Consider the following 23,612-nt stretch of genomic DNA (forward strand, 5'->3'; position numbering starts at 1 on the left):
TCTCTATGTGGATATTCACACATTCTGCTACAGAAACAGGACTGTCTGATTATGAGATGCCGCCCTCACCTCTGCCATGTGACAACAGTCTGAACCTTGTGTTTACGTTACTAAGATGCTGATTTTGGAGCCTGGTGCCTCTGGTCCACGGGTGTGTCTGCAGAGAGGATGCGCCCGCAGCTACCTCTATATATAGGTGAGAAGCCCAGCAATGTGGGCACGGCCAGGGCAGCAGGGAGGCACTGGCTCCTTGGTGCTCCCCTGTGGGCCTTTTGTCCCCACAGGCTTCGCAGGCCCAAAGAGTGTTGCAATGAGGTAGGAAAAGGGACAACAGGACTGCCACATACTTCACAAATCCTGTGATATTCAGGGACCTATAGCTTCTTCCTCACTTGAAGGTCTGTATTCTAAGTCAAATAAACTGAAACTGACAGCAAAATACAATCGAGCAAGCCTGTAATCCCAGCATTTTGGGAGGCCAAGGCAGGGGGATGGCCTGAACCCAGAAATTCGAGATCAGCCTGGGCAACATGGCAAAATCTCATCTCTACAAAAAATACAAAAATTAGCCGCGCTTGGTGACACATGCCCATAGCTCCAGCTACTCGGGAGGCTGAGGTGGGGGGGTTATCTGAGTCCAGGAGCTTGAGACTGCAGTGAACCATGACTGCACACTGCACTCTAGCCTGGGCAAAAGGGCGAGATGCTGTCTCACAAGAAAAACAAGGCCGGGCGCGGTGGCTCAAGCCTGTAATCCCAGCACTTTGGGAGGCCGAGACGGGCGGATCACGAGGTCAGGAGATCGAGACCATCCTGGCTACCATGGTGAAACCCCGTCTCTACTAAAAATACAAAAAACTAGCCGGGCGACGTGGCGGGCGCCTGTAGTCCCAGCTACTCGGGAGGCTGAGGCAGGAGAATGGCGTGAACCCGGGAGGCGGAGCTTGCAGTGAGTCGAGATCCGGCCACTGCACTCCAGCCTGGGCGGCAGAGCGAGACTCCGTCTCAAAAAAAAAAAAAAGAAAAAGAAAAAAAGATCCAGGTCATTAAGGGCAAACCATCTTTTCCCTCTCTAACGATGGACAAGCCAATGAGTGTACACTGGGAAGTGACTGAAATTATAGCTCTCCTCATTGTACATTTTTTTTTTGAGACAGAGTCTCACTCTGTTGCGCAGGCTGGAGTACAGTGATGTGATCTCTGCTCACTGCAACCTCCATCCCCGGGGTTCAAGCGATTCTCGTGCCCCAGCCTCCTGAATAGCTAGGACTACAGACGTATGCCACCACCCCCAGACCTCCTAATCCTACTTTACACTCAGCATTAGAACTTCTTCCCTCTCCCTTCCATCAAATCATGCAATGCCATCACAGTCCTCCAGGAACAGCTCCGACTCACAGCAGCGCTAACTTCGTCAACAGACACACAGAGAACACCGAAGGTGCTGCCTCAAAAAACCATTTTGTGCCCGAATACGGCAAGTCTGCTGTTTAGAAACACGGGGTTTCAGAGGCTTGTTAGCATGGCCTCTGCTCCTGAAAACGCTGCCTCTAGAGTGAGACTGCAGTGAGGCAGGAACGCGCGTGCCACCAGCATCCACAAATTCATTTCTGGATTGAAAGCTCAGACACGTGCGGAGTGACAGAAAAGGGGATCGAAACAGCCTGGGCATGATGCAAAGCCATCCCCAGCAGTATCACCCAATGCCAAAGCATGCGATGATGCCTGCTGGTGCCTGCACTTGAACAAGCACTGGCCGACCTGCAGCACCCAGTGGAGAGCCGTGGAGCGACTCCATGTCCTCAGCTCAGTATTGAGGGGAGCAGCATGTGATTCTGCTTACTCTCACTGACTTGTACGTGCCCTGATCGCAGAATCATAGGTGAACAGCTTCAAGAACGCTGCGTCACATATCCCTCCCAACGTTCCAGAAGGCATTCTTGGGTCCCTCCTAGTCAATACCACTCTCCCAGGGAAACCACTATTTTGACTATCACTGTAGCTTCCTTTCACTTGTTACTGAACTTCTAATAAAATGACAAGTGTGGTGGGTCACACCTATAATATATATATTATGTAATATATAGTATATACTTATAATACATAATTTATAAACTATATAAATAATATAACGTTGGGAGCAGTGGATCATACCTATAATCCCAGCACTTTGGGAGGCTGAGGCAGAAGGATCACTTGAGTCCAGGAATTCAAGACCAGCCTAGGCAACATAGCAAGACCCCATCTCTACAAGTTTGTTTGTTTTTTTTTAATTAGCTGGTACTTGGGAGGCTGAGTAGGGAGAACTGCTTGAGCCCAGGAGGTCATGGCTGCAGTGAGCCATGATCGTGGGCAACACAGAAAGAATCTGTCTCAAAAAAAAAAAAAAAAAAAAAAAAAGACAATCACACAGGGTCACCATGGCTGGGAGAGTCATCTGTTCTTTTATCTGAGCACTGTCATTTTCATAAACATTGTACTCTATCAGGTTCTGGTCAGCACAAATCAAGCTGCTATGACAGTCATTTGGTAGACACAGACATTGGTTCTTCCTGGGTGTACAAGAACGAAACTGGTGGTTATAAGGGAGGCATAAACTTCACTTTGTTAGTTTTCCAAAATAGTCGTATCATCTACACACATGGTCCCAACTCCCAAACAGGGACAGCATCCCAGTTGCTCTTCATCAACCCCAAAACTTGCCGTCAGTCTTTACAACTCTTAACAGTCTCATCAATGTCCAACTGCATCTTCTTACGGTCTTCATTTGCATGTTCCTCACAACTAATGGCACTGAGCACCTTTCCGTATGCTTACTGGCTATTGAGATATCTATCTATTTATTTAGAGACAGAGTCTCGTTCCATCACCCAAGCTGGAGTGCAGTGGCGTGATCTCGGCTCACTGCAACCTCCACCTCCTAGGTTCAAGCAATTATCTGCCTCAGCTTCCCGAGTAGCTGGGATTACAGGCGTGCACCACCATAACTGGCTTTTTTTTTTTTTTGTATTTTTAGTAGAGACAGGGTTTTGCCATGTTGGCCAGGCTGGTCTTGAACTCCTGATCTCAAGTGATCTGCCCGCCTCAGCCTCCAGAAGTGCTGGGATTACCGGCGTGACCCACCATGTATGTGGCCGGTATCCACTTCTAAAAAGTAAAAAGTATCAGCCGGGTGTGGTGGCTCACACCTGTAATCCCAGCACTTTGGGAGGCCGAGGTGGACAGATCATGAGGTCAGGAGTTCGAGACCAGCCTGACCAAAATGGTAAAACCCTATCTCTACTAACAATACAAAAATTACCCAGGAGTGGTGGCGCATGCCTGTAATCCCAGCTACTTGGTAGGCTGAGGCAGAAGAATTGCTTGAATCCGGTAGGTGGAAGTTGCAGTGAGCCAAGACTGTGCCATTGCACTCCAGCCTAGGCAACAAGAGTAAACCTCCATTATCAAAATAAAAGAAAGAAAGAAGCTCTTAATTCTAACGAAGGCCAGTTCATCAGGTTTGGTCTTTGAGGTTTAACATTTCTGCAGTCCTATTTAAGAAACTCTTGTCTATCTCAAGGTCATGATGACAGAGGAAGGGAAGGGATATTTGCAAATCCAGGGGGCACTGTGGCTTGCCTTCCCCTCCCAGAGATTTACAACTGCTGAGGATGTCTCAGTCACAAAGAAATGACAAGGAAGGAAGATGTAGCCAGGAGGTAGGGGCCTCAGCCTACCTGACAGTAACAACTGAGACTCACCCACTGGGCCCTCCCTGCCACACTAGTACAGGGACTACAGTGGTCCTGCTGACAGATGAGTCCCTGAGGCTCGGAGGCTGCACAGCAGGGCAGTGGAAGAGTTCAGGTCACAAGGTCAAGGCCACAGTGGAACTCACTGCCATGCATCCCACACTCTGAACATGGACTGTGAAGCCACGGTGCCACCTGCCTCACGGGTAACCTCCCTGTGGCTCTACCTCCTCCTCTACAGGCTGGAACATCAAACGATCACTCACGGCAGGAAGTGCCAGCTACTCAGCTGGTGAAATCAAGGTGCCCATCTCTCCCCAGGTTTACTGAGCAGCTGCTTAGCACGTGAAACGTATTGCACTAGGAGCATCACATGGATGAGGTCCTCGGACGCTCCTATCAAAATGTGAAGCAGAGGCTCCCTTCCCTGAACAGAAATGAGAAAACTGAGCCATGGGCCGGGGACGGTCACCCACGCCTGTAATCCCAGCACTTTGGGAGGCCGAGGCGGGCGGGTCATTTGAGGTGAGAAGTTTGACACTATCCTGGCCAACACAGTAAAATCCTGTATCTACTTAAAAAAACAAAAAGTAGGCCGGGCGCGGTGGCTCAAGCCTGTAATCCCAGCACTTTGGGAGGCCGAGACGGGCGGATCACGAGGTCAGGAGATCGAGACCATCCTGGCTAACACGGTGAAACCCCGTCTCTACTAAAAATACAAAAACTAGCCGGGCGAGGTGGCAGGCGCCTGTAGTCCCAGCTACTTGGGAGGCTGAGGCAGGAGAATGGCGTAAACCCGGGAGGCGGAGCTTGCAGTGAGCTGAGATCCGGCCACAGCACTCCAGTCCAGGCGACAAAGCGAGACTCTGCCTCAAAAAAAAAAAAAAAAAAAAAAAAAACAGGGCCGGGCGCGGTGGCTCAAGCCTGTAATCCCAGCACTTTGGGAGGCCGAGGCGGGTGGATCACGAGGTCAGGAGATCCAGACCCTCCTGGCTAACACGGTGAAACCCCGTCTCTACTAAAAATACAAAAAACTAGCCGGGCGAGGTGGCAGGCGCCTGTAGTCCCAGCTACTCGGAGGCTGAGGCCGAAGAATGGCGTAAACCCGGGAGGCGGAGCTTGCAGTGAGCTGAGATCCGGCCTCTGCACTCCAGCCTGGGTGACAGAGCGAGACTCCGTCTCAAAAACAAACAAACAAACAAACAAACAAAAAAAGTAGCCAGGTATGGTGGTGCATGCCTGTAATGCCAGCTACTCAGGAGGCTGGGGCAGGAGAACTGATTGAACCCGAGAGATGGAGGCTGCAGTGAGCCAAGATCACACCACTGACTCCAGCCTCAGCAACAGAGTAAGATTTCGTCTCAAAAAACCAAAACCAAAACCAAAAAAAAACCTGAGCCATGAGATGAGTGACACTCCTGAGAGCTCCAGTCTGAAACTCAGCCTCCTGCCAGCACAAACCGCGAGTAACACTCCTGCCAAGTGGTGCTCAGGAACAACAGACTGGCTTCCCCTTTTGGGGACGCATCAGGCAGAAGTGGCTGGCTGGAGAGCAGCAAACCCCTAGGTGCAATCCAGGACCTGCTGTCAGCCATGACACGCCCACCCTGGCAATCAATGAACACAGATTTGGGCAGCTGCCAACAATTCTTTTGTTGTTGTTTGGTTGTTTGCTTATTTTGGAGACAGAGTCCTGCTCTGTCACCCAGGCTTAGTGCAGTGGCGCAATCTCGGCCCACTGCAACCTCCGCCTCCGGAGTTCAAGCGATTCTCCTGCCTCAGCCTCCCGAGTAGCTGGGATTACAGGCGCAGGCTGCCAAACCCGGCTAATTTTTTTGTATTTTAGTAGAGACGGGGTTTTGCCGTGTGGTCCAGGCTGGTCTCGAACTCCTGAGCTCAGGCAATCTGCCTGCCTTGGCCTCCCAAAGTGCTAGGATTACAGATGTGAGCCACCACACCCGAACCCCCCTTTTTTTTTTTGAGACAAGGTCTCGCTCTGTCTTCCAGGCTGGAGTGCAGTGGCGCCATCCCAGCTCACAGCCTCGCACTCCTGGGCTCAAGTGATCCTTCCACCTCAACCTCCCAAGTAGCTGGGACTACAGGCTCGTGCCACTATGCCCAGCTAATTTTTGTATTTCTTTGTAGAAATGAAGTCTCACCATGTTGCCCAGGCTGGTCTCAAACACCTGGGCTCAAATGATCCGCCCACCTCAACCTCCCAGACTGCTGGGATTACAGGCATGAGCCACCACACCCAGCCCAAGCCACAGTGCCTGATGCACAAACATCTCTCATCCCTCCTTGCTCCGACAGCCATAAGCATGGTGTTGTTCTCAGTCCTCAAACTCCTCCTGGCCAGCTAACCTTCCCTGAAGGACCGGTGTGAGCCCAGCCCTGTAGAAGCCGGATGGAGAGTGGGGCCAGGTGCACCTTGCTCCAGCGAGATGTCTACATGGGAAGGCCAAACGAGCACGGCCAGGAAAGAAGTCTAAGGACAAGGAACACCTCTCTCTCTACCCCTTCTTCCCCCATCACCAATCATCCCTGCCCTTCTATATGGGAAACTAAGGATTTGGCATCTTCAGCAAAGTCCTGGGGTCCCCAAAGGTTGTCCCTAAGGTGTCTTACACAATGCCGCTTAGACTCCTGCAATGGAGCCCTCAATGATAAGTCACTAGCAGGGGAAATTCACGCAGCACTGAAATTCATCGCAGACCAGGAGGCTACACCTACTCAGGCGGAAAAAGCAAAGGACAAGGGGATTCAGGGGCCAAAAGGGCGAGAATAGTTAGTACATGTGTGTGGGAGCCAAATCTAGATATGTGCGGCCCTTGGATCGGACGCTGCAGGGGCCTCCACAAGGAGAAAACAGAGCCTGGGAATCCAGGCCAGCGGCCAGAAGGAATGACCGGAAGTGAAACTACTCAGGCACGAACATCTAAAAGCTAAAAATCTAAAACACTCAGTCAAACGTCCAGGAGGACAGGAGATAAGCTCTCAGCTTCCCTAGGCCAAAAGATCTGGAAGTGGTGTGGCTATACTGCCTCAGTTTCTCTGGAGAAGCTCCAATTACCCAGCAATCAGAACCCCCATACAACCCATGCTGCAGAAGTCCTGGCACCATTACAAAAGAATTCACAGGCCGGACATGGTGGCTCACAACTGTAATCCCAGCACTTTGGGAGGCTGAGGTGGGCAGATCACAAGGTCAGGAGTTTGAGACCATCCTGGCCAACGCAGTGAAACCCTACCTCTACTAAAATACAAAAATCAGCTGGGCGTGGTGACGCTGGTCTGTAGTCCCAGCTATTTGGGAGGCTGAGGCAAGAGGATCACTTGAACCCAGGAGTTAGAGGGGGCAGTGAGCTGAGATCGTGCCACTGCACTCCAGCCTGGCAACAGAGAAAGACTCAGTCTCAAAAAAAAAAAAAAAAAAAAAAAAGTGGGGCTGGGTGTGGTGGCTAATGCCTATAATTCCAGCACTTTGGGAGGCTGAGGCAGGCAGATCACCCGAAGCCAAGAGTTCGGGACCAGCCTGGCCAACACAGAACCCCGTCTCTAGTAAAAATACAAAAGTTAGCCAGGCATAATGGCATGCGCCTGTAGTCCCAGGTACTTGGGAGACTGAGTCATGAGAATCACTTGAACCAGGAGATGGAGATTGCAGTGAGCCGAGATCATGCCACTGCACTCCAACCTGAGTGACAGAGTGAGACCCTGTCTCAAAAAAAAGAAAGAAAGAAAGAAAGAATAACTATATATGCATATGGCCGGGTGTAGTGGCTCACGGCTGTAATCCCAGCACTGTGGGAAGCTAAGGCGAGCGGGTCACCTGGATTCAGGAGTTCGAGACCAGCCTGGCAAACATGGTGAAACCCCATGTCTACAAAAACGCAAAAATTAGCTGGGCATGGTGGTGGGTGCCTGTAATCACAGCTACTTGGGAGGCGGAAGCAGGAGAATCACTTGAACCCAGTAGGCGGAGGTTGCAGTGAGCCAAGAGCACACCACAGCTCTCCAGCGTGGGCAACAGAACAAAACTCTGTCTCAAAAAAAAAAAAAATGTGTATATATATACACACACACATATATGCGTGTTAATCCATGCATAGAGATTGCCCAAAAGAAAACATGAACAAGCTGCTGTCAGCACAGTCAGTAGCTCTCTCTGATGGCATGCGATGAGGAACTTACACTTTCCATATCACAGATGTCTGGCGCTTTTTATTTATTTTTTACAATAGCCGTCTATTACTTTTTATATTCAGATTTTTAAAGAAAAACTTCCAAGAAAAAAAAACCTAAATCAGAAAAATACCCATGAACTAAATACCCACAGGAGATGCCCAGGAAGTATCTTTGTGGAAATAAAACAGAAAGATCAAAGGATGTGAGGACTACCATATTCTCATTACTTTCAACTTCATCAAAATTATCATCTAAAATAGAAACATCTGTTGATGTTCAAATGTGGAACCAGATTGCTTGAGGAAGAGGTCTAGTCTCTTCTTTCACGCCACCCCTAGCTTTTGTCTTAAAGCACTGCGGTGACCAGCCCCAGGCACGGCAGGTTGCTAACAGGCAATCGGATCCCTTGGAAATCTGTTTGTTGGAATTATGGTGGTGGTTTTCACCTTGCCTGAGAAACCAGCATTATATTTATGTTTGGCCCCAGGATATCTGCTATTTTGTTTTCTGGGGCTTGGGGAAATTTGTTCATGGACACATTTCAGCAGCAGACGAACATGGGAGTCACGTTATGGCAGGGGCTTAGGCGGAACAACAGCAATGGGCAGGATAGCTTCAGCAGAGCCAGCCCGTTTACTATGCGTGAACTACAAAATAAAATGTTCCCCTCGGTGGTCTATAAGAAAATCTCCCCCATCTGACCTGATGGTGCAGGGCACTCATCTGTGAATCCTAAAATTACCTATGTGGTGGGGTGCCTGTGGTCTTAGAGAATGAGTGGAAATGGGTTCCTCGTGAGGCAACCGCACTTCTCCAATGCTGACTGCTCTGTGGCATTTTACTTGCAATATAATTAAGTAGCAAAGCCCTGCCCTACATTTAAAAGGGAATACATTTCAGAAACTAAATCATATAATGGTGATAAATTACAATATCTTCTCAGTTCTACCTACAAGGTACAAGAGCCAAATTGTTACCAAGTATTATTCTTAGCACTGGAAATTACGTATCATTTTATTGGCTGAAATCTCCCCCTTTTTATTTTCATTCACTTGAAAACCGCTGGCCTGGTGCTGTGGCTCACGCCTATAATCCCAGCACTTTGGGAGGCCGAGGCGGGCGGATCACGAGGTCAGGAGATCGAGACCATCCTGGTTAACAAGGTGAAACCCCGTACCTACTAAAAATACAAAAACTCAGCCGGAGTGGTGGCAGGCACCTGTAGTCTCAGCTACTCGGGAGGCTAAGGCAGGAGTACGGTGTGAACCCGGGAGGTGGAGCTTGCAGTGAGCCAAGATCACGCCACTGCACTCCAGCCTGTGTGACAGAGCAAGACTCCATCTCAAAAAAAAAAAAAAAATTACAAAAAATTAGCCGGGCGTGGTGGCGGGAGCATGTAGTCCCAACTACTCGGGAGGCTTAGGCAGGAGAATGGTGTGAACCCGATAGGCGGAGCTTGCAGTGAGCCAAGATTGCGCCACCGCACTCCAGCCTTGGCTACAGAGCAAGAATCCGTCTCCAAAAAAAAAAGAAAACCGCTTAAGGGCACCTACACAGAGGACCTAAAAGCATCCAGGACAGTTCTCTGCCTTAGGGGAGTGCCCTCTAACCCCACAGGTACGTGTGGTGTCTACAATGCAAGCCTGCAAATGCTATCCTATCTACCAATTAGATGGATATTTTTCAAGCTCTTCTGACCATGTCTCCATGGGACAATGTGACCCAGCAGAAATACACACATACAGTAACTGCATCAAGTGTTACAAATCCATCCTGACCCACGCTCCCTATGGAACACCAATAACCCCATTCTTTTTTGTTTGTTTGTTTAGATAGAGTCTGGCTCTGCCACCCAGGCTGGAGTGCAGTGGCACAATCTCAGCTCACTGCAACCTCCGCCTCCCAAGTTCAAGCAATTCTCTTGCCTCAGCCTCCCGAGTAGCTGGGACTACAGGCGCATGCCGCCATGCCCAGCTAATTTTCGTATTTTTTGTAGAGATGAGGTTTCACTATGTTGGCCAGGCTAGTCTCAAACTCCTGAGCTGGTGGTCTGTCCACCTTGGCCTCCAAAGGGCTGGGATTACAGGCATGAACCACTTGCCCAGTCCCTATTCTTTCTTTTAGGCTGGCCCAGGCCCACTGGATGGATGTCCTGTGCCACCACTGGGTCTGCTGTTATCAGCTATATACGCAACACTGAGCACGATGAGTGACACTGTGTGGACAGGGCAAGAGGAGTCCCCACAACAGGGGCACGTAAAGGCCAAGAGTGGGCAGGGAGATGCAGAATCCATACCTGCCCAGTGTCACTGGTGACAGGCCCTCTCCACCACCACAGCAGAGGACTTACTGATGACTACCCCAAAATACTAACAGCGCTGAATGCACCAAATTGGTTCCAAACACCGGGCATCTGGCAGAGAACAACATAGTTCCTACCTGGCGGAGTGGACAGCAGAGTGACAGAAACAGCCAAACACGAAACAATGTCACATAGGAAGTGCAAGCGTTATAAAAAAAAGTATTCAGGGCCAGGTGCGGTGGCTCATGCCTATAATCCCAGTACTTGGGGAGGCCGAGGCAGGTGGATCACCAGAGGTCAGAAGTTTGAGACCAGCCTGGCCAACATGGTGAAACCCCGTCTCTACTAATAATAAAAAAATTAGGACCAGGCACAGTGGCTTATGCCTGTAATTCCAACACTTTGGGAGGCCGAGGCAAATGGATAACTGGAGGTCTGGAGTTTGAGACCAGCCTGGCCAACATGGTGAAACCTCATTTCTAGTAAAAATACAAAAATTAGCTGGCACGGTAGTGGGCGCCCATAATCCCAGCTACTTGGTGTGGGGGCTGGGGCAGGAGAATCGCTTGAACCTAGGAGGTGGAGGTTGCAGTGAGCTGAGATTGTGCCACTGCACTCTGGCCTGGGCGACAGAGCGAGACTCCGTCTCAACAACAACAACAACAACAAAAATTAGCCAAGCGTGGTGGTGCACACCTGTAATCCCAGCTACTCCAGAGGCTGAGGTGGGAAAATCGAAATCGCTTCAACCCAGGAAGCGGAGGTTGCAGTGAGCCAAGATCGCACCAGTGCACTCCAGCCTGGGTGACAAGAACAAAACTCCATCTCCCCTCCCCCAAAAAATAAAAATAAAAAAAGTATTCAGAGTAGGCACGGTTGCTCACGCCTGCAATCCCAGCACTTTGGGAGGCTGAGACAGGTAGATCACTTGAGGCCAGGAATTTGAGGCCAGCCTGGCCAATGTAGTGAAACCTCATTTCTACTAAAAATACAAAAATTAGCTGGCATGCAGCAGTAATCCCAGCTACCTGGGAGACTGAGGTGGGAAGGTCCAGACTGCCATAAGCTATGACTGCACCACTGCACTCCCCGCTGGGTGACAGAGCAAGACCTTGTCTCAAAGAGAAAAAAAAAAAAGACACAATGCCACATAGACGGTGGAAGTCCTATAAATCTAACCAAGGAGGGTTCGCAGGGTTAACAGATGACAGGTACTCCGTCTATGGTGGCCTGGGACATCTTAGTGACGATGTCTGAGCAGAGATCTGTAGTGACATGGGCATCACGTGGTTATTTACCACAGAGGAGCAGCAAGTGCAAAGGCCCTGGGGTGGGACTGTGCTTGGCATATTTCAAAGCACAGCAAGTCAGCCAGTGTGGCTAGAGCAGGGAGGGTGGGAAAACACTCCATTTCTTTCTTTCTTTCTTTATTTTTGGTTTTGGTTTTCTGTGTTTATTTTTTATTTTTTTTTTTTTATTATACTTTAAGTTCTAGGGTACATGTGCATAACGTTTATATCATGTATAACTCCCCAATGCAATCCCTCCCTCCTCCCCCCTCCCCTGATAGGCCCCAGTGTGTGATGTTCCCCTTCCCGAGTCCAAGTGATCTCATTGTTCAGTTCCCACCTATGAGTGAGAACATGCGGTGTTTGGTTTTCTCTTCTTGTGATAGTTTGCTAAGAATGATGGTTTCCAGCTGCATCCATGTCCCTACAAAGGACGTATTTTTTTTTTGAGATGAAGTTTCACTCTTCTTGCCCAGGCTAGAATGCAATGGTGCGATCTTGGCTCACTGCAACCTCTACCTCCCGGGTTCAAGCGATTCTCCTGCCTCAGCCTTCAAGTATCTGGGATTACAGGCACGAGCCAACACGCCCAGCTAATTTTGTATTTTTAGTAGACTGGGTTTCTCCATGTAGGTCAGGCTGGTCTCAAACTCCTGGCCTCAGGTGATCCACCCGCCTCAGCCTCCCAAAGTGCTGGGATTACAGGCGTGAGCCACGGCGCCTGGCCCACACTCCGTTTCTCCACACTCTCACACAGCACTTTTGACACCAACTCAGAGAAAACCAACTCAGAGAAAATACTCTCACAACAGAGAACACTTCTGTGACCAGACACATGGGTCTTTTCCAAGTAATTCTCCAAGCACCAGCTGGGTGTCCTATAATTTAACTCAATTCAGACCCTATCTCCCACAAGTTAAGGACTTTATTGGCCAGATGCAGTGGGCTCACCTAACAACAGCGCTTAGGGAGGACTGCTTGAGGCCAAGAGTCTGAAACCAGCCTGGGAAGCATAACACTCTGTCTTGACAAAAAAAATGTAAAAATTAGCTAAGCCTGGCAGTGGTGCACACCTGTAGTCCCAGCTACTGAGGAGCATGACATGAGCCCAGGAGCTGGACGCTGCAGTGGGCTATGACTGCACCACTGCACTCCAGCCTGAGTGAGAGAGTGACACTCTGTCTCTAAAAGAAAAAGAAGAGCTGCCTCACAAGACTGCTCCCACTATAAATGCCATTTGCACATCCCAGGGTCCAGTGCTTCTGCCCAGCCACTTATAAACTGGGAATTCCCACAGCCCCCTCCTCAATTTGATTGATTTGCTAAAGCAGCGCCCGGAACTAAGGCAGGCACTTCACTTCCCATTAATGGTTTATTATAACGGATACGACTCGCAGTCAACCAGATGGAAGAGATGCAGAGTTTCAACGCTCCCTCTGCGCATGCCACCCTCTAACCACTTGGTCTTTCTGGTGACCAGCCCCATCCTGGGCTATCTAGGAGCCCCACCCTAAATCACCTCATAAGCATAAACTCAGCTGTGATCAAAAGGGGCTCATTATGAATTTTAAAAGACACCCCTATCACTCCTATGACATGTGGCACAAAGACCAAATGTATTCCATACCATACCTCAGGGTAAGTGGGTGCGGCTGCGAGTGGGGTGTAGGAGAGAAGTCATAGGCCTTGAGGGCCACAGTAAAGGGGCTCCAGGAGCATCCAGTGCAGTGGGGAGCTGCCAGAATGTTCCAGGCACGGGAGTGGCACAGTCTGATAATAACTTTAATTTCTCTGGACATGCTGATGGAATGGATGTGCAGGTGAGGGCAAGAGAATAGCCAAGGGTGAACACCAGGGTCTCGGCTGGGAAGTGCTATTCAAAATGTAGAAGGGGCCAGGCGCAGTGGATCACGCCTGTAATCCCAGCACTTTGGGAGGCTGGGGCAGGAGGATCACCTGGGGTTGGGAGTTTGAGACCAGCCTGACCAACATAGAGAAATCCTGTCTCTACTAAAAATACAAAATTAGCTGGGCGTGGTGGCGCATGTCTGTAATCCAAGCTACTCGGGAGGCTGAGGCAGGAGAATCACTTGAAGCCAGGAGGCGGAGGTTGTGGTAAGCCAAGACCATGCCATTGCACTCCAGCCTGGGTAACAAGAGCCAAACTCCGCCTCAAAAAAGAAGAAAGAAATATAAAAAGGGGCCGGGTGTGGTGGCTCACGCCCATAATCCCAGCACTTTGGGAGGCTGAAGTAGGCAGATCCTTTGAGCCAAGGGGCTCAAGACCAGCCTGGGAGATAACAGCAAGACCTCCACTTCTAAGAAAGTCAAACCTAAAACATGAATTTTTAAATAAACATAAGAAGACCCCCCTTCCTCGAGGCTGACCAAGCCCTAGAGCAAGGCTTGGCAAAGCCAAGCAGGGCCAGGGTTTAGCCCCTGGTTCCTGAGGGGGGGTGCGGGTCAGGGAGGTTCTGGGGGGAAAACGGAATTCTGAGTTCAAAGAGGTTAAGTCATGCAGAATAGAATCCCACCCTCAAGTCTCGCTGACTCCAGGGCCTGAGTAACTGATTCAGGCTGAGGATCAAAAGGAATAGGATGAGAACCTTGAAGACCGAGGAAGGGCAGAGCCAAGAGGAAGGGCAAGCCAAGAGCCACTCCCACAGGCGGGAGCACTCAGGAGATGTCTCCAGGAGGAGGGCAAGGCCTTCGGGTGCCCAGCCAGTCCAGGCTGTGCCAGAATCACATTTGATCATCACAGGGCCAGTTTCAGCTCCCTGGGCACAATGAGACATCCACTATGCCCCTTTACTGGGAGCATACAGCAGACCCTCCCCCTCAAGTCTCCCACTGGAACAGGTGAGCAGCAACTGTCACATCAGCCACCTGCTTCCTGAGCCACTGGGGCATGACTTGCCAGTGGCCAAGAGAAAACTTAAAAAACCCCCAAGAGCTAGCACAGCGGATCACGCCTGTAATCACAGCTAGTCAGGAGGTGGAGGCCGGAGGATCACTTGAGTCCAGGAGTTAAAGGCCAGCCTGGGCAACACAGCGAGTCTCCGTCTCTAAAAAAATAAAAAGTGGGGGGAAAAAAAGCACCTCAAAGAACCATTTTAAAGTCGTTCGCCACTAAAAATGGGGCTCATGCTCCTCTATCACACTCACAGCTGGCTCACAGTGACAAGTGTCCACATACATAGATGAAGCTATGTCCCTTTAGGGAGGTAACAGAGTCCCCAGAAGCAAAGCTCTGAAAACCAGTCTGGGGCTTAAAAAAAAATTTGAGGCCGGGCGCGGTGGCTCATGCCCGTAATCCCAACACTTTGGGAGGCCAAGGTAGGTGGATCACCTAAGGTGGGGAGTTCGAGACTAGCCTGACCAACATGGAGAAACCCTGTCTCTACTAAAAATACAAAATTAGCCGGGCGTGGTGGCACATGCCTGTAATCCCAGCTACTCAGGAGGCTGAGGCAAGAGAATCGCTTGAACCTGGGAGGCGGAGGTTGAGGTGAGCCGAGCTCACGCCATTGCACTCCAGCCTGGGTGACAAGAGCGAAACTCTGTCTCAAAAAAAAAAAAATTGAAAGGGGTCAGGGATGGTTTCCACTCTGCTAACATTTACCTGTTTTCTAAAGAAAGCCCTCTTCCGTCTGAGCGCGGTGGCTCACGCCTGTAATCCCAGCACTTTGGGAGGCCGAGGAGGGTGATTCACGAGGTCAGGAGATCGAGACCATCCTGGCTAACACGGTGAAACCCCGTTTCTACTAAAAATACAAAAAAAAAAATTAGCCGGGCATGGTGGCAGGCGCCTGTAGTCCCAGCTACTCAGGAGGCTGAGGCAGGAGAATGGTGTGAACCCAGGAGGTGCAGCTTGCAGTGAGCCGAGATCACACCACTGCACTCCAGCCTGGGCGACAGAGCGAGATTCAGTCTCAAAAAAAAAGAAAAAAAAAAAAAAAAAGAAAGCCCCCTTCCCTGAGGGAATTGGAGGGAAATCAATGCACCCCTTCTCTCTGCCCTGTAACAACAAACCCAGCTACACCTGGCACTTCCATCCAGGCCCTTTCCCATATATGAAGAAGAGTTGAGGCCACAATTCACACGCCCGTCAATCCCACACCCTGAAAAATTAATCTCCTCAGGATGCAGTTAACAGAAAACTTCAATCAAGAAATCACTGGGGGGCCGGGCGCGGTGGCTCAAGCCTGTAATCCCAGCACTTTGGGAGGCCGAGACGGGCGGATCACAAGGTCAGGAGATCGAGACCATCCTGGCTAATACGGTGAAACCCCGTCTCTACTAAAGAACACAAAAAACTAGCCGGGCGACGAGGCGGGCGCCTGTAGTCCCAGCTACTTGGGAGGCGGAGGCAGGAGAATGGCGTGAACCCGGGAGGCGGAGCTTGCAGTGAGCTGAGATCGGGCCACCGCACTCCAGCCTGGGCGACAGAGCCAGACTCCGTCTCAAAAAAAAAAAAAAAAAAAAAAAGAAATCACTGGGCATACTAATGAGTCTGCTATGTCTCCTTAGGGTTGACACCTGTGAGGGTGGCAGCATCTGAAGCTCCTCCATTCAGCCTCAGGCTTCATTCTGACCTGTTCCCTCTTATACCTTTCCCCAGTATTAGAGCAGCTGTTATCCTTCCCACCCTCTGGCTTTTTTTTTTTTTTAGAGATGGAGTCTTCTAGAGACGGAGTCTTGCTCTGTCGCCCAGACCGGAGTGCAGTGGCGCGATCTCCGCTCCCTGCAACCTCGGCCTCCCGGGTTCAAGCAATTCTCCTGCTTCACTCTCCCAAGTAGATAGGACTAGAGGCACATGCCACCACGCCCGGCTACTTTATTTTGTATTTTCGTAGAGACAGGGTTTCACCGTGTTGCCCAGGCTGGTCTTAAACTCCTGAGCTCAGGCAATCCACCCGCCTCAGGCTCCCAAAGTGCTAGGATTATAGGCATTAGCCACCGCACCCAGCCCAATCCATCCGGCTTTTTAAAGATGGGGTCTTGTTCCATAACCCAGGTTGGAGTGCAGTGGTGCGACCACAGCTTACTGCAGCCTCCACCTCCTGGGCTTGATCCTCCCACGTCAACCTCCCAAACAGCTGGGGCTACAGGCGTGTAACACCACGCCTGGCTAATTTTTTAACTTTTTGGTAGAGATGGGGTTTTGCCATGCTGCCCAGGCTGGTCTTGGACTCCTGGGATCAAGTGACTTGCCCTGTTTGGCCTCCCAAAGTGTGGGGATTACAGGCATGAGCCACCACACTATCGGCTGAACATTTGATATTTTTAAAATCCCAGCCAGGCGCGGTGGCTCACGTCTGTAATCCCTGCACTTTGGGAGGCCGAGGAAGGTGGATCACCTGAGGTCAGAAGTTCAAGATCAGCCTGGTCAACATGATGAAACTCCATCCCTACTAAATATACAAAAAATTAGCCGGATGTGGTGGCAAGCACCTATAATCCCAGCTACTCGGGAGGCTGAGGCAGGAGAATCACTTGAACCCAGGAAGTGGATGGTGCAGTGAGCTGAGATCGCGCCATTGCACTCCAGCCCGGGCAACAAGAGGGAAACTATATCTAAAAAAAAAAAAAAAAAAAAAACCCCGGCCGGGCGCGGTGGCTCAAGCCTGTAATCCCAGCACTTTGGGAGGCCAAGACGGGCGGATCACGAGGTCAGGAGATCGAGACCATCCTGGCTAACACGGTGAAACCCCGTCTCTACTAAAAAAAATACAAAAAATTAGCCGGGCGAGATGGCGGGCGCCTGTAGTCCCAGCTACTCGGGAGGCTGAGGCGAGAGAATGGCGTAAACCCGGGAGGCGGAGCTTGCAGTGAGCTGAGATCCGGCCACTGCACTCCAGCCTGGGCGACAGAGCGAGACTCCGTCTCAAAAAAAAAAAAAAAAAAAAAAAAAAAAAACCCCATGCCATTAAAGACACTCTCCCCTTTCCAATGCCTTATGGTGAAATTTCAAAGCATGGTTTTCTTCACCACATAACATTCTGGCCAATGACAGACCAAATATAAAATAGTCCCATAAGATTATACCTTCCTCTTTGAATTGTCTAGTTAGAAAAATTTTTTAAAGATCACAATACTGGGCCGGGCGCGGTGGCTCAAGCCTGTAATCCCAGCACTTTGGGAGGCCGAGACGGGCGGATCACGAGGTCAGGAGATCGAGACCATCCTGGCTAATACGGTGAAACCCCGTCTCTACTAAAAAATACAAAAAACGAGCCGGGCGACGAGGCGGGCGCCTGTAGTCCCAGCTACTCGGGAGGCTGAGACAGGAGAATGGCGTGAACCCAGGAGGCGGAGCTTGCAGTGAGCTGAGAGCCGGCCACTGCACTCCAGCCTGGGCGGCAGAGCAAGACTCCGTCTCAAAAAAAAAAACAAAAAAACAAACAAACAAACAAAAAAAAAGATCACAATACTGTATTTTTCCCGTATGTTTTCTATGTTTAGATATATTTAGATACACAAACACCATCGGGTCACAATTGCCTACAATAAGCAGTACAGGGACATGCTGTACAGGCTTACAGCCTGGGAGCAACAGGCTATAGCACAGAGCCTACATGTGGATGAGGCACCACCATCCAGATGTGTGTAAGCACACTCTACAATCTTCACACAACCACAAAATCATCTCACAACACATTCCTCACAATGTATCCCTGCTGTTGAACAATGCGCAACCATTAAGGACAAAATGGAGGAGCTGATTCCTTTGCTACCACTTTGAAACATATAGAACTTATTACGAGAGGAAAAAATATATTATCTATGTCATCCCACCAGGCTGTTGCAGAAATCTCAATAAATGATGAGAGCTAACAACTGCTTAGCACTACGTGCCAGGCACCATCCTAAGCACTTCCCATTTGTCACTGGTTGTTGAGCTCTTGCAGCAATCCTACAAGCTGGGTACTAGTACTGCCCCGCTTTGCACATCAAGAGTGGGATGTGGCCGGGCGCGGTGGCTCAAGCCTGTAATCCCAGCACTTTGGGAGGCCGAGACGGGCGGATCACGAGGTCAGGAGATCAAGACCATCCTGGCGAACGTGGTGAAACCCCATCTCTACTAAAAAAATACAAAAACCTAGCCGGGCGAGGTGGCGTGCGCCTGTAATCCCAGCTACTCAGGAGGCTGAGGCAGGAGAATGGCGTGAACCTGGGAGGCAGAGCTTGCAGTGAGCTGAGATCCGGCCACTGCACTCCAGCCTGGGCGACAGAGCGAGACTCCGTCTCAAAAAAAAAAAAAAAAAAAAAAAAGAGTGGGATGTGAGCTACTGAGAACAGGACCCTTGTCTGTCCATTCCCCACGGAATGCCCAGCTCCTCAGCAGTGCCTGGCACATGGCAGACGCTAAATGCATGCTTGTTCGCCACATAAATGGGGAAGAGTGACTGGGTCATTTCTTGCACAACTCCAGGGGGCGCCATTCACATTGTGTTCGGTCTATAGGCACCATGAATGGGTCCCTCTGTGCCATGGCAGCCTTGATGACCTAGGGACGGAAAAAGACAAACTCAGGAGTCAAACCCAGGCAGTTGACTTGACAGCCCTTGTGGAAAGAAAATAACCCTAGGCCTCAGTTTCCTTACTGATAGAAAGTTCCACCAGACTGACCGGACACGGTGGCTCACTCCTGTAATCCCAGCACTTTGGGAGGCTAAGGTGGGAAGATCACAGGAAGCCAGGAGTTCGAGACCAGCCTGGCCAACATGCTGAAACTCAGTCTCTACTAAAAATACAAAAATTAGCTGGGCGTGGTAGTACACGTCTGTAGTCCCAGCCACTCCAGAGGCTGAGGCATGAGAATCGCTTGAGACAGGGAGGCGGCAGTTGCAGTGAGTCGAGATGGCGCCACTGTACTCCAGCCTGGGCGACAGAACGACTATGTCTCAAAAAACAAACAAACAAACAAAGGTCGGGTGCAGTGGCTCATGCTTGTAATCCCAGTACTTTGGGAGGCCAAGGTGGGTGGATCAGTTGAGGTCAGGAGTTCAAAACCAGCTTGGCCAACATGGTGAAACCCCGTCTCTACTAAAAATACAAAACTTAGCTGGGTGTGGTGGCACACACCTGTGATCTCAGCTACTCAGGAGGCTGAGTCAGAAGAATTGCCAGAACCCAAGAGGCAGAGGTTGCAGTGAGACAAGATCGTGCCATTGCACTCCAGCCTGGGCAACAAAAGTAAGACTCTATCTCAAAAAAAAAAAAAAAAAAAAAAAAGAAAGTTCCACCAGACATCTGCCCAAAACCTAGTCCCTCCCATGCTCCCACCTCCCATAAACAGCCAAGACATGGATTTGGTCTAAGGTTATCTCCTGGTGTTTTGAGGGTCCCCAAGGAGAAGCAAAGGTACGCAAATAAATTGTAAATAAATACACATATATTGGAATCTCCTCACTGACAAAAAGTTTGGAGACCACTGCATTGCCCTGTATCACCCTACATCTGATGATATCACCTCCCCTGCTCAAAAGCCTGTACCATCAACATTTACATCTCCTAAAGGGCTGGACACAAAATGATTTTAGGTGGCCCATGCAAAACCATTTATTACTTTCCTAACTAGGTATGCATTCATTTTTATTTCTTTTTTTAGACAGGGTCTCGCTTCGTCACCCAGGCTGGCGTGCAGTAGCTCAATCATGGCTCACTGCAGCCTGGACCTCCTGTCCCAGACTCTCAAGGAGCCTGGGACTACAGGGGCATTGCACTCCAGCCCAGGTGACAGAGCCAGACTTTATCTCAAAAAAAAAAAAAAAAAAATTGAGTGTTCACTATGCATCAGGTGCTGCAGTGTGTTAGCGGCTTCCATGTGACCTCATTCAACCCTCACAAAAAGCCTGTGAAGTTTCAGGCATCCTCGTCCTACCTGTTTCACAAGTGGGGGCCCTACTGTGAAGCGCCTCGTTTGAGGTTAAGCTAGGATTTCAAGAGCTGGGTGTGAATTCAGGAGGTCCGATTCCAGAATGGGTACTCCTTACCACCACCCCATGCTAACCACCACCCCACACTTTGTAGGGGAGAGAAGAACAACTGAGGTTCGGGAAACAATGGCTTGGAAAGTTCAAAAACTGTTCAAATAACTAACCTGTATCCCTTACAACCCATGCCCATTCTGCACCAAGCTTTTTTTCTCCTTGTTCTCTTTTTTTTTTTTTTTTTTTTTTGAGACATTCTTACTCTAGTACCCAGGCTGGAATGCAGGGGCGCGAGAATGGCTCACTGCAGCCTCCAACTCTCTGGCTCAAGCAATCCTCCCACCTCAGCCTCCTGAGTAGCTAGGACCACTGGTACCTGCCACCACACCTGGCTAATTTTTATATTTTTTGTAGAGATGAGGTCCACTATGTTGCCCAAATTAGTCTCAAATTCTTGGGCTCAAGCAATTCCCCCACCTCAGCCTTCCAAAGTGCTGGGATTTCAGGTGTGAGCCATTGCACCCGGCCCTGCACCAAGCCTTTAACACAGATGGTCACGAGATCTTCCACAGGACCCCGCCCCCCATTCAATCCACAGAATTTCTCTAAAGACCTACTATGTGTCAGGCCCAGAGTACTGTGGGGTCAGCCAGGCAGACACAACCCCAGCTCTCACGGTGCTGGGGGTGACAACTACACTGGAAAGGACCAAGGTGATGCGCGAGTATAGCTGAGGGGAACAACGGCTAGTCCCAGGTGGCCAGGCAAAGTCAAAATACAATCCTGGCGTGATGGCTCACATGTGTAGTTCCAGCACTTTGGAAGGCCGAGGTGGGTGGATCACCTGAGGTCAGGAGTTTGAGACCAGCCTGGCCAACAAGGTAAAACCCCGTATCTACTAAAAATACAGGCGTGGTGGCGGGCACCTGTAGTCCCAGCTACTCAGGAGGCTAAGGCAGGAGAATCGCTTGAACCCAGAAGGCAGAGGTTACAGTGAGTGGAGATCGGGACACTGAACTTCAGTCTGGGCGACAGGCAAGACTCTGTCTCAAAAACAAAATACAATCCTGCACATCCTCCCTGATTCTGAGGCCCCCTCTTCCAGGCAGCCCCTGTGATCTCTGGCTACCACCCATCCCCTGCCTGTTCGCTGCGTCCCTCTCACAGTGCAGGTTAACAGCATTAAATGACAGGCCAAGAGGGTTTGTTCCCACGTTGACCACCCGATCCCCTCCAAGACTGCAGAGGTTCCAGGATCTAACCCCCCGACCAACACTTAGTAGGGCCTCAAGAAGTTATTTGCTGAACAGTGAGGGAGACTGAACCAGACAATAACAACAGCGCTTCCCACTTGCCAGGAACCATTTTACAGGCTTTCACCAACTGCATTTGGGAGATTACCCCCTTTCACAAAGGAGCTTTCACAAAGGAGGAAAACTAAGAGGTTCAGAGAGGTTAAGCACTTCCCTAAAGTGACAGTGTGCTAAGTGACTGACAGCACCAGGAGTCAAGCTTAATGCATCCTATCAATCCAAATTGAAAACTTGGTGGCTTTTCCGCTTACTCCCTTTCTACTTTCCCCAAGGAGATATTGACCAAAAAAAAAAAAAAAATCAAGACTGGTGTCTTCAAGATCCGGACAAAACACTCGCCTAAAAGGGCCACGTTGAAAATAAAAGCCTTAATCTGAAAAACCAACTGGGGAGGAAAAAAGATGCAAATAAAAGCAATGCTTTTACACAGCAAAGGATTTCCACCATGCTCCCTCACTTGCCGCCGACCCCATCCTCAACCCCAATTCGGGGCAAACATTTTGAAGTCACTAACTGAAAGTCACTGGGAAAGTCCTTTACCTTTCCTTGAAAATCTGGAACGACGCGTTTTTAAGACAATTTGAGGTCGGTTAGCCCAAGGGGGCCGCTAATGCCCGTGTCCGGCCGACGCCGGACACATCTGGAGGTTTGGCTACTGAACCCCGATCGTAGCTTCGCCAAAAAGGCAACATTCGGGTCGGACCCCTTACCACGCAGCCAGAAAAGCCCCAACGTCTGCCTATTGTTGGAGCCGCTGCCAATTGGGAGGGCGACAGTAGGGGTGCCGGGCGAGGGGGGCGAGCTTTGTCCGGCGACCCCGGCGAGAGCGCGCGCAGAGAGGATCGCGCGGCCTCCACGCGGCCCGGGCCCCCCACCCACCCCGCCGCTCCGCGGGGACCGCCGCTGCCGCGGCCTCGCGACGCTGTGGCCTTCCCCACGAGCGCGGCTGCCGGCGGGGCTTCTTGACCCTCGGGCGCCGCCGTACCCCGGTCCCGCACAGGGCGCGCCGGCGGCCCCCTCCCCCGTCGGCGCCCCGGCTCCATTCAAACCGCCCTCCCTGGCCCCGCGCCGCGCTACCCCCGCGGCCCGCGTTCCTTACCGGGAGCCGCCGGCGCCGTCGCCTTCCTGGCGCCGCCCCCGCCCCTCCGCGCGGGGCCGGGGGCAGAGTGGGCGTCTCGCTTCTCCTCACGAAACAAAGAAGCCGCCGCAGCCGCCAAGCGAGGGGAAGCCTCGCGCGCGCGCCCGACTGCCTCGGCCACCGCCCCCCCTTCACACACACGCGCGCCGCCCGCGCCCCCGCTACGCGCGCGCTCGCCGGCTCCCCTCCTCCTCAGCACCGCGGCGGCCTCTCCAGCTTCCGCCGCCTGCCCAGCCTCGTGCGCGCGCCAGCCCGCCCTTCCGCTCCCCGCGCGCGTGCGCGCCCGCTCCTGGGCTGACAGGGGTGGGCGTGGTCCGGAGGAAGCACGCGCGTCCCGTGCACCGCCCCACTCGGCTGCGAAGGCCTCGCGCCTGCGCACGGGCAACTTCGCCCTCCGCACGCCGCGCGTCCTGACGCACCGGAGCATGCGCAGAGCGGGCGCCACTGCGGCGGCGACGGCAGCGGCGGCGGCGGGGCAATTGGGGGATGGGATCCCGGTGGCCGTGGGATCCGTGGGGAAAGGAGGTACCTGAGGCTGGGAAGTAGGAACCCTGGACCGTAGGACGGGCCGTCTGGGCCAAGACCGGGCAATGGTTTTCCGCGCACCAAGGGCGCTCTTGAGAACCGCTTTGATCCCTGACCTGGGGCGGCAAGGCCTGTTTGGGGAGCTAGGCGGGGCCCGACCGTGGCCGCCTTCTCTGCAAAACCTCCC

At 51.3% G+C, this 23,612-nt stretch overlaps 1 protein-coding gene across 13 annotated transcripts in view; it reads right to left on the reverse strand.

Annotated features, from left to right (window-relative positions):
- SMARCA4 (SWI/SNF related, matrix associated, actin dependent regulator of chromatin, subfamily a, member 4) overlaps positions 1 to 23,033 on the reverse strand; it is a 104,621-nt gene extending 81,588 nt beyond the window's left edge. For 10 of the 13 annotated variants that reach the window (XM_033199055.1, XM_033199054.1, XM_033199052.1 and 7 more), the window contains exon 1: positions 22,862 to 23,033. The gene's annotated coding sequence lies outside the window, so the exon portion shown is untranslated. Of the gene's footprint in view, positions 1 to 22,302; positions 22,703 to 22,861 lie in introns of those variants that run through there. The other 3 variants (XM_033199043.1, XM_033199044.1, XM_033199045.1) reach the window with 3 other exon arrangements.
- Between the last annotated feature and the right edge of the window lie 579 nt (positions 23,034 to 23,612).

Source organism: Trachypithecus francoisi, unplaced genomic scaffold (genome assembly GCF_009764315.1).
Source record: "Trachypithecus francoisi isolate TF-2019V2 unplaced genomic scaffold, Tfra_2.0 Lachesis_group5, whole genome shotgun sequence".
Lineage (NCBI taxonomy): Eukaryota > Metazoa > Chordata > Mammalia > Primates > Cercopithecidae > Trachypithecus > Trachypithecus francoisi.